General features: G+C 36.9%; 1 pseudogene; it reads left to right on the forward strand.

The window, feature by feature from the left end:
• Nucleotides 1-15,499, forward strand: part of LOC140159167 (lysosomal alpha-mannosidase-like) — a 90,732-nt pseudogene that overhangs the window by 14,620 nt on the left and 60,613 nt on the right.

A 15,499-nucleotide genomic window follows, 5' to 3' on the forward strand; every position in this document is an offset into this window, starting at 1 on the left:
TCATTGCAATTTGCATTGTTTAAAATTATATCAAAGGTTATTTGCATTCTTTAATTAATATTTTACCTTGTAAAAATAGAGACCCATAGTATTTTGTTTCAATGTTTATATCTAGGCCCTATGTGTAGGTCGCTCTGGGAATTGAAAAAAAATTTGTTTTAACATTCTCAATAGTGAAAGGTGTTATCAAGTATAGGTAACATGAACTGACCAAATACATGTGAAAAACATACTCCCTCTATGGAAGATATTATCAAAATGTTCCACAGGGGGTAGTGTGGATTTCAACTGGAACAGCCTAATGCATGGCAAAAGAATCACAACTGCTCCAAATTATGCATTGAAACTCTGAAAAAGTTGCAATTTTAGTGTTTTACTCTTGAGGGGGGGGCAACAGGGGGAAAGAGTTCAGAATGCCCCCATACCCCCCTTATCCATAAGCAGGGGAATCTGAGAAGGTATGTGCCCCCTCAGTGAAAAATCAAAATAAAGGCCCAATTGACGCCAATTCGTGGAAAAAATTTGAAAAGGTATCCTAAACAAGTTATTCAGTCTCAGAAAACTACTCTTATTCTTGGAGATCAGTGTTTTTCGACCCTAAATGTGCCACGCGCGTAACTTGCCTAGCCTAAAAAAACACCCTTTTATAATTGTTTTTTTGGTCAAACATGCCTACAGACCATTTATGTGAGTGCCCCCGGCATTCAAAATATAAAAATAAAATTATACAAGAAAACACCTGCAACCTGCGTCAAATTATGAAAATATTCCTGACGAGAGCAAAATAATTAATTTTATTCAGCTTCAAACATTACATGTATGGAAATTCAATAATTGTTTCTTTGCGTCATTTAGGACTTGTATATTTTTCAATTCTTTATTGATGATAAACTGATGAGAACACCTGCGATAGATGGATGGGTCTGACGTCAATGCCGCAATCTGTTGCTATATACAATCAATCAATGATGATCATTTCAAATCACTGGATTTTAATTAAATTTGGTTAAAAATAACATGTTATAGCAGATTTTGAGGGAAAATAGGAGGGAGAGGCAGTGAAAAATTTGAAGACACTCCCTGAAAATTGCTTTACCGAATGAAGTAATTTCAAATCTCAAAGATTGCTTGTAGACAGAAAACCAATAATTGGATACCATATCACTGGAACGATGTCAACATGTTGATACATTAAAGGCCCATTCAGTGATCCCAGCGCAAGTGTGAACAAATTAAAATTGTTTATAAATTGCTTAAAAGTGAAGGATAAGTCATTCGAAGTGTCATTTGGTATTTTTTAAATGAAAAATTTGACAAACAACAAAGAAAACAGCAGTATTGATGAAGTTGAAGTCACATTCAAATTAGGCATCGTCGATGTTGGAAATAATTAATATCGATTTATTGGTCATTCAATATCGATATAAATCGCTAAATCGATTGTTCAAACTTCAATGAATAGCTATGAATGTATTTTACGCCAATGGTTCCGAATTTGGCAACCTTCTATTCATAATTTTTGCATTGTCAAACCTGTCCCAAGACCTGTTTTAAGCTTATAAAATACCACTTTTCATATTTGTTTTCCCTTTCAAAGATCTGCAAACGATTATATTTCATTTGCAACACCATAAACTTTACGTCCTTTATCCTGAACTTTGTAGAATTTCCGGGAAAATTTCCTTAGAAATCGATGCAAGAAGCAAATCGGCCATGTTAATTGCGCAATCACAGGAAGTAGATAATGATCATGTGACCAGATCTTATTCTTCAGGAAATGCACGGGATCGTTAAAAACTGCTTGCAAATGTTGAAGACATTTATATGCTTATTTATGTGTGTAAAATATAAATTTTGATGGAGTTGTAACTTGTGAAAAATGAATAATTTTGAAAACAAGTGCATTCTGGGAATTTTAATACATGTGAGAAACAAAATGGCCGCTGACAGGGGTGTCGAGATTAAAATCACTTCAATTTAGTCTTCATTTTGCGTAATCGATATACAAGTGGCCATTTTCGCTTCTGCTTTCGCCGATTTATGTTTAAAACAATTTATAGGCCTACGATAATAGGGAAACTTGTCCACGAAAAGGCTTCATGAACCGCACATTTCACAAATTTTCGGCCGCCAAACTAAAATTTTACACTAGTAATAGTGCCAAAATTGTCCACCAAATCGCTTCAATGACAATTAGATCTTCATTTTGCACAAGTTTCTTACTTCTGCGGAGGGAACATTCCCCCTCAGACAACCCCTCATTTTATTTTATTTTTTCTAAAAATTCGGCCCCACCCCCTGACTGCTCTAGATCGACAATCGGTACCAAAAGCTGGTATCGCCCATTCCTACATGTATGGAGATTGACATAGACGTATTATGACTGGGATCGAGTCTAATACTGCATGTGGCTATCGACGAGTGTTTATAGTAACGGCAGAAACCGGTTGTGAAGAAGACTACATACTATCGCTAAAAAAATAAGCGTCCTTATCAACCAGTCAACTTTAAGACAAATAGGTGAAAAAGGACACTTTCACAATGTTTTTTCATATTTTTTTTTATTTCACATGATCCGTGCATATATCGGCTAGCTATAAATGAAAAAATATTTTTTAGATCAATCAAACCAATATATGGGTGTAGTACGCCCTTAAATTGTTTGAATTATTCACCACATCTGAGGTGACAAATTATTGTTTCAGTTATGAAATATTTCAATCTCACTGACTTAGATTTCCTACCATTTCAGAAGTTAATATTTTCAATCTTTTTTCGATCAGAGAGGATTTGTCCCAAATTACAGTTGACAGCAATTTGTAAAACAGTTTGGTAATTGATTGAATATTCAAAGAGAGTTGCGAAAGAGAGAGCATTCAGGTATACTTTTATATACTTTTTGTCTCGCCTGAACTTTGTTCAGGATGGGACTAAATAGTAATCACTATTTCTGTCTGTCCGTGCGTGTGTGTGGGCGTGTGTGTGTGTGGATGTATGTGTGTCCGTCCGGAGCTGTATCTGGGGAACCGTAAGACCTACCGCGACGCTACTTGGTGGGAGGAAGGGTATCCAAGTTTGCTCCGTAACCGTATGTTTTCGGTGAAAAATATGCAAATTAACATAGCTAATTTGCATAATTTATGCGAAAATCAGCGCAAATTGATAGCGGAGTTTGTGGACAGACTATCTCAAGATCCGTCGGGCGCATGGTAACGAAACCTGGTGACAAGCATGATACACACCTGCTGATCACCTGATTAGTTTTTCGGCGAAAAGTATGCGCATTTAGTTGTTAATTTGCATAATTTATGCGGAACGATTCTACAAATATGGTTGGAAATCTGAAGAAATCCGCCTTGTGGAGCTTTATCTGGGGGATCCGTAAGATCCCTAAGCCCTATGATGATGAAACGTGGTAGGGGGTAGTATGACCAGAGGATCTCAACCCGATTCGATTTTCAGCGCGAAATATGGTAATTAAGTACCTAATTTGCATAATTTATGCATAAAATGCAAAAACCTATTTTCTCGGAGACTTGGGGTCGCACATTCTTCAAACTTGGTGGGTGGGTGCATCTTCACCCCAGACAGAACAAGTTTGTATTGGTTAGTGCGTCAAGGTCACCCGAGGTCATCCAGGGGTCATCTAAGGTCAAATGACTAAAAACTGTTGTATGGGCACGAAACTTGGTGGGTACGGTCAACATAACGTGGTAGGGGGTAGTATGACCAGAGGATCTCAACCCGATTCGATTTTCAGCGCAAAATATGGTAATTACGAGGGGGTATCAAAAAGTTTTAGAAATCGCCCAGAAGTGAAAGAGCTATATCAATGAAATTTTGTCAGTGCAATCACTGGTCCTTATGTACACTATGATGCAAAAATGGTCTCATAAGAATGTTTACTTTTTTTAAAGGCGCTAGATGTCAGTACCTGCCTATGTAACCGCATAACCAGCAAAATGGAGAAAATTGAGGCATGTAGCATGATTAAGTTCCATTTTAAGGGTTACAGTGCCCAAAAAAATCTGTGATGAAATAAAAATTCATTTTCCAAAAAGCAATAGTGACAATATCACAATCACCACCGAAGATAACTTTCATTTCATCATCGATTTTCTAGGTACTGCAACCCTTCAAATGCAGGATCTTAATAAGGCTGCTTGCCTCAATTTTCTCAATTTTGCAGTTTATGCGCAGTAACTGGGGCAGCAGGTTATTAGCATCTAGCGTCGCCTGTAAAAAAAGTAAACATTCTTATGAGACCATTTTTGCATCATAGTGTACATAAGGACCAGTGATTGCACTGACAAAATTTCATTGATATAGCTCTTTCACTTCTGGGCAATTTCTAAAACTTTTTGATACCCCCTCGTAAGTACCTAATTTGCATAATTTATGCGTATTTGATGCGTATCAAGCAAAAAACCCTTGTGAACAGCTTATCTGGAGATCTGTATGGGGTACAGTGACGTAACTTGGTGAGGAGTAGTGGGGCACACCGTCATCATCCCTATATCTTCGTGTTAAAAATTGCCGTGATAGTACGATGAATCCTCACGTTTTTCAACAACTACGCATGGTGATTTTATTCGAGATAGGCCGTGCAACTCAGGCTAAGCATACAATTTGAGATTTTGAGCGCCTGCCACACTGTTTCTATTCTATGTTTTACGATTTTCGCATGATCAATATATGGCTGGCCGTAACCGCCACAACGTGGAGCTGCTACGCGTAGCTTACTTTTCGCTTCAGCGGAGCTAAATTGACCAATCATGTTAGATCTTTTCATTACGCGGAGCCAGTGGATGCATCCTCGTTCCAGAGAGAGAAAACTCTTGCCAAAATTATAATGTTTACTATGGGGATTTTAAATGAATCGATTGTAAATAAACCACGACCAGTTGTACAGGATCAATACCAGTGTTTGATTAGTGTATAGTCAATGTTACCTTGCATGCATGTGTCATGTGTGTGGCGTGTTTGTTTGTTTGTTTGTCTACTGTGTCAGGCCAGGATCACTGACACCCACGGTACTGATACTCTCATACTATCACGGTGATCATATTGTTGAATGTTGTTGACTTTAAAATAATCATGATGCAGTCATGTCTACAGTAGAACTCACCACGACCTTTGAAGGACTTAAACCCTATTAAAAGCTATTAAACCAAGATAACACTCAATGAAAGCGGCTCAACTATGTTACATCAGATCTTCTCTGGTTAAATACACACTGCACTTGTGTCTGTTTTACCTGTGCAATGAGCAATGAGCTGGTATTATAGTTTCAGTTGGGTGAATGATTATAAAGCGATCGCAAGGTAACAATACTGTGGGCTTTTGTTTACGAAATGAGACAATAGTCTGCTTATTGTTAACCAGCGTTCTTGAAAATGAGAAGCTTAATGACTTAAGGGCTGGGGTATGAGCGTTTGGACAGTATTTATTGTGGGACATTAGAGCACATCAGACATATCGAATTGCATTCTGAATCGAAGAATGTCATTCTGATATCAAATAATTTTGATTTTTGAAATTAGCAATTTAATACACATTTTATGGCAAATCATTAAAATTGATATTTTTGATATTTAACAGTACTTGAAGTAAACTTTATAAATCTGATGATTTATACTTAAGGTGTATGTAGGTGGGATGAAAAGCTGACGATCAATTGAAAATTTTGACCTTTCGTATTGAAGATACGGATTTTTTCCCCAAAAAACAAAAAAAAATTAGGTCTTTTTGGGAAAAAAATCCATATCTTCAATATGAAAGGTCAAAATTTTCAATCGATTCGTCGGCTTTTCCTCCCTGCTACATACACTTTAAGAATATGTCATTAGATTTATATAATTTACCGAGGACTGTTATATATCAAAAATTTGAAAAATATCAAATTTTTATAATTTGTCGTAAAATTTGTATTATATTGTGATTTTCAAAAATGAAAATTATTTGATATCAGAAAGACATGCTTCAGTATTCAGAATGCAATTCGATAGGTCTGAGGTGCTCTCATGTCCCACAAAAAATACTAATAAACGCATAATAAACGCTTATTTTAGATCCCTTAACACGGTTTAGAAATAATTTTTCTGGCGTACCAATATTTCCAAACACCTAAATTAGCTAAAAATTTAGGACATGTTGCAAAACTATATTTTCTAGAATTTCAGAGAATACTTTCAATATTGGCCGGTTATTTTTTACACAGTAGTGACGCGTCAACTAGGCAATGGCCTATACTTCTAACATACACTATTTGTAGAGGTCACGCGTCAATGGTGAGCGCACTGAGTATTGTGTATAGGAAAAGCGGACAGTAACTACAGTATGTATGGCCTACTACTAGTATATAAAGTAAATCCGAACTGGTTTGCAGTTTGCTGAAGGTCGAATTCGCAGGGACACCGCGCAAGTTATACAAATTAGCTCCCGGCGATACACTGCAGATCGCAGAACTGTGTGCATAGTTTACCACCACTCTGCCTAGCTATATAGTTATGTACAATACTGTATGAGTTTCTTATGAGTGCATGTCCATCTTAATAATAAGTCAGTTCGTACTTTTCATAAACTACTTTTTGAATCATAACTTTCGTGACCGAGGATATCTTGCAACCACGTGGCGCTTCGTCTGGCGAATTCTTAATGAATAAATTCGCTTCACGTAATGAGTAAGTCGTACTTAATTAGTCAGTTTTACCTCCGAGTAATGAAAAACTCTAACATGATCATGATTGGTCAATTTGGCTCAGCTACGCGTCAGCTACGCGTAGCAGCTCCACGTTAATGGCGGTTGCGACCTACCATATCAGTATCCCATATGATATTTCTATTGCAAGAAAATTTTATTTGTTGTCCGGTTTTATCTTAAATACACTAACTGGAAATTAAATACACTAATTAGTGAGGACCGGTATTTTGCTGTGGATATGTTTAACTGCAATTTGCGGGTAAAACATTTGAAATCCTGAGTAAAAATTTTGATCATATTCAACTCTTTGAGAAAAAATTGATATAAAAGAATGCATGTAAAATCCAGCTACAATACAATGTACATTATTGACACACTATCACTCTCTTTATTTACGGCAATAATAGAATATCGATTTCAATCGAATTGAATACGATGCTCAGTTTTGAGTTTGTAGTTGACTACTAAGCGACCTAAGCGATCGATTGCTAGCCAATCAGATAGAACTCCTTTTCTTACGTTCGGTGAAATACCAGTCGCCCGTCGCTCACCAACGGAGTATTAAATTTATATTTATCGAATAGGAAGTCGACACTGTGTGGGGCCAGAGGTACTCGACCTGATTAGCTTTTGAGCGTAAAATATGGTAATTAAGTACCTAATTTGCATAATATATGCGTAATAAGCAAAATACCTTGTGAACAGATTATCTGGAGATCCGTATGGGGTACAGTGACGTAACTTGGTGAGGAGTTGCGTGGCCAGAGGTACTCGACCTGATTAGATTTTCAGCACAACATACTTTATCCAATTTCGTGAGGTCAAAGGTCACATACAAGGTCAAAGGTCAACTGAGGTCACCAAATCTTTTAATAATTAATTTTCAACTGTGCATCACATATCTATATAACAGCTTGATCGGTCATGTAATTAAGGAAATATGGCGACTTTAAGATAGTCGCTTTCCATGTAAAGTATAGCAAAGTAGCACTTTCAATGAGTGATAACTCGTAAAGGAAGCATCTTTCTGTTTTGATTTGATGAAATAGTTCTTTGGTATTGCCAAATTTGATTTTTCAGCGCAACATACTTTATCCAATTTCGTGAGGTCAAAGGTCACATACAAGGTCAAAGGTCAACTGAGGTCACCAAATCTTTTAATAATTAATTTTCAACTGTGCATCACATATCCAAATAACAGCTTGATCGGTCATGTAATTAATGAAATATGACGACTTTAAGATAGTCGCTTTCCATGTAAAGTATAGCAAAGTAGCACTTTCAATGAGTGATAACTCGTAAAGGAAGCATCTTTCTGTTTTGATTTATTACTTTGATGAAATAGTTCTTTGGTTTTGCCAAATTTTTGGAAGGTCATTACGGGGTCATCCGAGGTCACTCAGGGGTCATCTGAGGTGAAACTTTAAGTAACGGTTGCCTTGCCAGAGGTCTATACTTTGAATTTGTTTCTATTGCTCACCTGTAATGGGTTTGAGCACTCTAAAATTCAAAGTTAGTCACTTGTAAAGTAAACTTGTTATAATCGCCCCCACTATTTTTAGTGGTTGAGCACTCTCGACTACTTTTGGAGTAGAGACTGTTCTGGTTGGCTTGGTTCGTCATGATTTTGACACCACAGAATGTATATACTCGTATAAACATTTCTGTAAATTTGAAATCATGACAAACTATCCAAATCTGATGATCGGTTTACCCAATGATCGTAAGTGAGGGTATTCCGTGAAACTTTAAGTAACGGTTGCCTTGCCAGAGGTCTATACTTTGAATTTGTATTATTATATATTATATAGTTATACATATAAAACCTTTAAATAGGGCCTATACTATAATTATTACACATATTCTACATGATTAACAAAAAAGATTACCAAAGGATACCAAAATGGGCATGAAACTTAGCACGAGGGGTACAGTCAACATTTAGAGCCAAAATTTTAGAAGGTCATTTCAGGGCCACCAGGGGTCATCTGAGGTCATATTAGTAAAAACTGTTGCATGGGCATGAAACTTGGTGGGTGGGTACAGTATAGTTACCATCAGCCAGATAATCGTGCCCAGCCGATAACCGCCAAATTCATTTACCTCTCTACCAACAGTTATCGCAAAAGCAGGCGGTCACAAAAGCAGGCGAGACTCGTGGTTCGAGAACCGCCTTGTATATATTTGCAAACGACCCTGTGGTTTTATTGTTTCTCACCCAAAGACACCATATTTTTGCCATTTTCACTGAAAGACCCCATGGTTTTATTGATTCTCACCCAAAGATGTCATATTTTTCCCTTTTCACTAAAAGACCCCATAATTTTATTGTTTAGGCGACGAAAAAAGAAAACCCTGTTCTACAGGCCCGACCGACCCAGATTTTGAACAAATTGGGAGACAAATTTTTCCTGTACAAATGAATGCCGACCCAACTTTCGGAATTTTTTGTTTTTCAAATTGCAAATTATTTACAGTTTTTGTGATTTTTTGGGTCGTTTTCAAAAAAGAAAAGAAAAAAAAAGCCGACCGACCGACCCTACTTGAAAGGTTTGTCTGCCCGTAGAACAGGGTTTCTTTTTTTCGTCGCCTTAGCACCCAAAGATACCATATTTGAATAAAACTCATTTATAAATTATATTCCATCTTTCTTATTCTCCTTATCGGTAAATCCCATAGGCCTTTGTGGGTAGACCTGAGATGTTGCCATTTGATGTCACGCTGATGTTCACATCATTTAGCTGTGAAGTGCACAGTACTGGAGTGTGTATCGGCATGACATCATCAGAGGTCTACCTGCAAAGACTTATGGGATTTACCGAAAGGTGTTCAAATTTTATATCAAACAGAGCTGTTTTGAAAAGTAATCTTAAGAATTGTTGTTGTTGTTGTTGTTGTTGTTGTTGTTGTTGTTGTTGAGATTTGATTGCTGAATAACTACAAATTGTGTGAACAGGCAATTAAATACATTTGTATGTCATTATCATTTCAGTCTTGCCCTGCTGTGAGGTCATCAGACTATATCAACGTTCATATTGTGCCGCATACTCATGATGATGTAGGCTGGCTTAAGACAGTGGATCAATACTTTTATGGAGGTATAGTATTTTTATAACTTTTTATGTTGGGCAGCATTAGATATTTTGCATGTACAGAATGTAATTGTTAATCACTCCTTGTGGCAGCTATTGGTCAGTCTAGATGCAAGTCTTCTGGAAATATTACATTTCCTGAGTACATTAATGTGATATTTATTCTGCACCAAATAGGTGTGCGCTAGACTCCTTTTACGCATTCACCTGCGTAGAAATAACCATGAGCATGTGACATGGGGAAAGGTTTTAGCATAACAAAGAGCAAGCCCCAAAATCTCAGCATAAAAGCTTCGGAGCATAAACTGTCTCATTTTCATAAGGCCAAAAAAAAAATTGTTTGTTTTTCCACGTCCGACCGACCCTGTACTCTGGTCCGACTCCCGACCGTGTCTTTTTTTTTTTTTTTTTTTTTGCGTTGAATGTGCTAGTAAAACAGTGGTTAATATAAATTTAAAGAAAGAAAATGTAAAGAAAATGAACAATATAACATGCAGAACCATCTCAAGAGTTAAACCAGTAAAGTGCTGTGTGTTTTGACTTATTTACCAGTCTTCAAATTGTCAGTTTCAAGTGCAATATCTGTTAAAAAATTTTTTTTTTAAATCTGGCCGACCGACCCAACTGTTTCATAAGCCTCTATGGACAAACAAACAATTTTTTTTTGGCCTAACAAGGAACAACTTTAATGAGAGCCAACATCCTTAATATCAATTTAGTTGATACCTGGTTTCTCATGTTTGTGTATTGCTGGATATGGTCCATTATTACGGGGAATGCAATAGATTTGCCCAGCTTCAGGTTCAGATAACCGTAATATAAAAATTAATAAGAAAATTCCTGTAAAACTTGTGATGTTTTCTTATTAAAACTATCCTTAAGGTGATGCAGCTAAAGGTAATAATATTGGTTATAATTATGATGATGTTTTGTGATTTCAGGGCGTAATGACATTCAGCATGCGGGTGTACAATACATCCTTGATTCAGTTATCCCAGAGTTACAAGCTGATCCTAATAAGAGATTCATCTATGTGGAGATTGCATTCTTTGAGAGATGGTGGAATGAACAACCTCCAGATGTACAGAGTGCTGTCAAGGAGCTGGTTGCACAAGGTATGTGCGTTAGAATTAGAATTTATGATAATTAGTTCATTGGTAGGTAGGTAGTTCATTAATTGAAGAGCTTATTTCCAAACTGTGTTAAGTCCACAAACTCATGTTTCTGATTTACCTGTGCGATATTGCTATGGGTTGTGATGCTCTAGGTATTATAATTTCAGTTGGATGCACCATTACAAAGTAAACAGTGGATGGATGCACAGTAACAATACTGTGTGAGGCCTTTGATTCCAAAATGAGAACAATAGTCTGCATATTGTAACATACCAAGTTTCCACGGTGTGGTATTATGAAACTGTATATCCGGTTCTCTTCAAACAAAAGATATTTTGATCAGTGTCAGGCCCATAACCGGGGTATACCTTTTTGGTCAAATTTTGGGAAAAAATCCACTTTTTTTTTTTTTGCCCTTCCCCCCTAGTCCAAAAAGATCCTTATTTTGAAAAAAAAGTTCACTTTTTCTAAATCAGCCCCCAAAATAAAACCTGGTTATGGGCCTGATCAGTGTACATATCTCTACTCAAATGATCTGTTTAAAACATGCTCAGAGCATTTCCTAATTACCAGAAATAAAATAATTCAACAACTTGTCCCTGGATTAGTTACCTGAACAATCTTTTGAGGTAATGTGAGGACATTATTAGCACCTGTCAAATTCAGAGATAACCTTGTCATTGATTAATTTGATAACCAGGCAGGTTTGGTTCACCCCCAGAAGAACTGTTCTGGTGGGGCTTCCTCTTTAAATACATTACATCCAAACCCCAACTAAGCTGTTGATTTTTTACTTCCTAATGTAGGTCGTCTTACGTTCATCAATGGCGGCTGGTGCATGAACGATGAAGCCTCAACTCACTACAATGCCATTATCGATCAGATGACTCTGGGGTTAAAGTTCATTGACGACAACTTTGGGTCATGTGGTCGACCCCTTGTAAGCTTGGCACATTGATCCATTTGGCCATTCAAGAGAGCAGGCATCTCTCTTTGCACAGGTAATTTGCATAATATTGATATAATATTTGCTAATCAAAGCAGAAATTTTGTAACAAGTCATTTTTAGTTGTAACCCTAGGTTCACATGCACAAAACAAGTTAGACCAGGTTTAACTTTAGACCTGGTCTATGGAGATAAGTCCTACGGGGAAGAAACTTTTTGGTATTTGCATAGCAATAACACAACTAAGAACCAATAATTTCTCATCTTGGGATAAAATGGTTTTCATCTATGTGCATTTTGAAAACCTTTTATTATAGATCCTGTTAAGAGTATATGTGAACTGGAGATAAGTCCTACAAACAGAAAGGATCAGGGAATAGGCTATGGGGTATCACCCCCTAAAGAGGTTTTTTGCTCTTGTTATGATGAAATAATCTTTTGTTAAAAATAAAACCAGAAATCTGTTAAACTGGTAAACTTACATCCCTGTTTTAGAACATCAACCATTGCCCCAATTCTATTAACGAACCCTGTTCTACATACCCATAGGGGTTGCTATTCATCAAAGTACATTGTACAAGGATGTGTGAGGCAACAGACCAACAACGAGGAAAATTACTTTTAAAAAGCTGTAAAACAGCATAAAATTTAGTAAAAATGCCAAATATGTGCTACAAATAAAGAAATCACATGAATTTTGGCCAAAAAAAGAAATAAATAGGAAATCAGCTGAAAGTAATTAGAAATACAAAATGAAACATTGTTAAAAAGGTGATTTTTCCTACTTCATTTGCTATCCACGATCATCATACTAAGCAGTAGGCATAGAACCAGCTGTTGACCGATCATGTGCGCAGTTATATCATGAATATATACGGAAATCAAATAATCTTTGACTCTGTGAAATAATAATAATATTATATATTTTACAGTTATTTTTCAGCTGCCATGACATCATGTATATCATCAACCTTGGTAGGATATTATTGACTGAATGAGCATGTGTTGATTTTAAATTATTGTTATACTTATAAATTATGTATTATAAACTATAGCTTAATGATATTGATTTTATCAAGCAAAATTCTTTGTGCGGTCTGCCGGGGTCAGGTGCCATTATTGAATACAGCACCAGATATATCCGCATATTTTGTGAGAATGAGCAGGTGGCAACTTGTGGCTATTCCAGCTGAAATCCATACACCCTCTGTGGAAGACCTGACCTTAATCTCCCATGCACATACATGTACAGGGGGTGTATATTTCAAGTGGAATCACCCATTCAGCCATTTGAAATTCACACTCCCTATGTGGAAGATTAAGGTCATGTGGTGTATTGGATTTCAACTGGAATAGCCCAATTTTTTGTGAAACTTTTAATATGATTATATTCGCTGTCGTAGTGCACGTTAGATAATGACCGTTGCTAGGTCGAAATGCTGATCGAAATGATCACAACACAAAGCCTATGGCATATCAAAATTCGGAACAGGTGTATGAGCCCAGGCTTGGAGCAGTAACCACTGGTTACTAACATGCACTACGACAGCAAATTACTGTAAGGCCAAAAAAAAAAATTGTTTGGTTGCCCTTCCAAGACAAACATTTGGAGGGTGGGTAGGTTGATCTTTTATCATAAGTCAATGTGCAGTGGCGTGTCTGGGGGAGGGTAGGCTGTGCTGAAAACCCCCTCACTTTGTTAAAAATCATGTAAAACCACCTGTTTTTAGCCATTTTAGCCATTAAGCCCCCCGCATAACTCTGAAAGACAGGAAAAGATCCTGGACACTCCGGTGATGTGGACCATTCATTATCTTTAAACTCATTATTCTCAGGATGGCCAAAATGGAGTTACATCTTTGTGTCACTGACCCCTCGATATATGAGTATTGCAAAGGGAGCCTAGGGGAAATGAAGCTGTTGTGGTACCTGTTCTGTAATTCCAGACCATAATATATATCATTAGAGACACCAAGAATTGCATATACAGCTCCATGTGTAGACATGAAAATGAGGAGTGATCTTAAAATTGTCATATCTTTTGATTGCAATAACCAATTGGTAAAATGAGCTATTCCAGTTGAAATGAGCTATTCCAGATGGAAGACATGCATGACCATAATCTCCCACACAAGGGGTGTAGATTTCAAATGGAGTCACTCATTCAGGTAACCTCATTTTAAATTCATACTCCATGCATAGAAGATTCAGATCATGTCTTCCAGGGGTGTATGTATTTCAAATGGAAAGGCCTTTTAAAATCTATATTCATGTGTACACTTGTTTTATGCTTATAATCAATAACCCTGTTTTCTTCAGATAGTATAGTGGTATTCTAAATTATAATGTAGAATTCCGCCCACATGCTTATACACTGGCGTGTCCAGGATCTGTTCCTGCGGGGGGCTCAGAGGGGCTTTCAGAGTTATGTGGGGGGCTTAATGGCTAAAATCACCAAAACACGGCGGATTTTACATGATTTTTAACAAAGTGTGGGGGTTTCAGCCCCCAAAGCATCCCCCTGGACACGTCGCTGTTATTTGCCTCTAAACTAGTGGTTTTTTTTAATGAAAGAGATGAAAAGCAGACACCCTCCACAAAAACATGACAATAGATTGGTCCTACAATAATACATGTTTGTACACTGGCAAAAAACACTTTTTTCTCGGATCGACTTGGAACTCTCGGAGAATTTTACTGGAGTACATACTAGTATTGTGCTGAAATATCAGTAAGATCGGAGCATGTTTCGCCCAGGCAGTAGATTTTCATAAAATCTCTACTTATTTGCTATTTCTTATTGTGTAACTCTATATAGAGAAAATCATTAGGGATAACCTGGGAAAAGTAGACGTTCAGATGACATCATAGCCAATATTAAACACTTCGGGTAGTTCGTTTGGACCCTCTAGAACATCTCCAAATAGCAACCAGTCTCCAATTCGTTACCATTATTTTTTGCTAAAGACATGTATGTATTCAAGTATTGATGATATTTAAGTTGCTAAATTAAGGGGGTAGGGGTAGCATTATGGAGCATTTCTCCAGTTCTACTCATTCAAATTTCACAATTTTAGTCTTGTTACATCTAGATATGAACTGTAAAAGTACAAACAATACATGAGGTATGATTTTAGAGCAGCTCTGACTTGACCAGGGGTTAAAAGGTCATGTGACAAATGTGATTTGCAGTAATTTTCAACGCCATGTGACCTTTTGACCATGGCTATCATATATCATTTATCTTTAGTAATGCTGCAGCTCATATCTATGCTGCAAGACCAAAATTGTGAAATTTGATTGAGCAGAACTGGGGAAATGCTTCATAATGCTACCCCTACCCCCTAAATTTAGCAACTCAAATATCACCAATATTTACGTACATACATGTCTTTAGCAAAAGTAATGGTAACGAATTGGAGACTGCTTGCTATTTGATGATGTTCAAGAGGGTCCAAACAAACTACCCAAAGTGCTTAATATTGGCTATGATGTCATCTGAATGCCTACTTCCCCCAGATTGTTCCTACTGATTTCTCTATATAGAGTTATACAGTAAGAAATAGCAATAAGTAGGGATTTTGTGAAAATCTACTGCCTGGGTGAAACGTGCTTTGATCTTACTGATATTTCATCACAATAC

Source organism: Amphiura filiformis, chromosome 8, assembly GCF_039555335.1.
Source record: "Amphiura filiformis chromosome 8, Afil_fr2py, whole genome shotgun sequence".
Classification (NCBI taxonomy): domain Eukaryota; kingdom Metazoa; phylum Echinodermata; class Ophiuroidea; order Amphilepidida; family Amphiuridae; genus Amphiura; species Amphiura filiformis.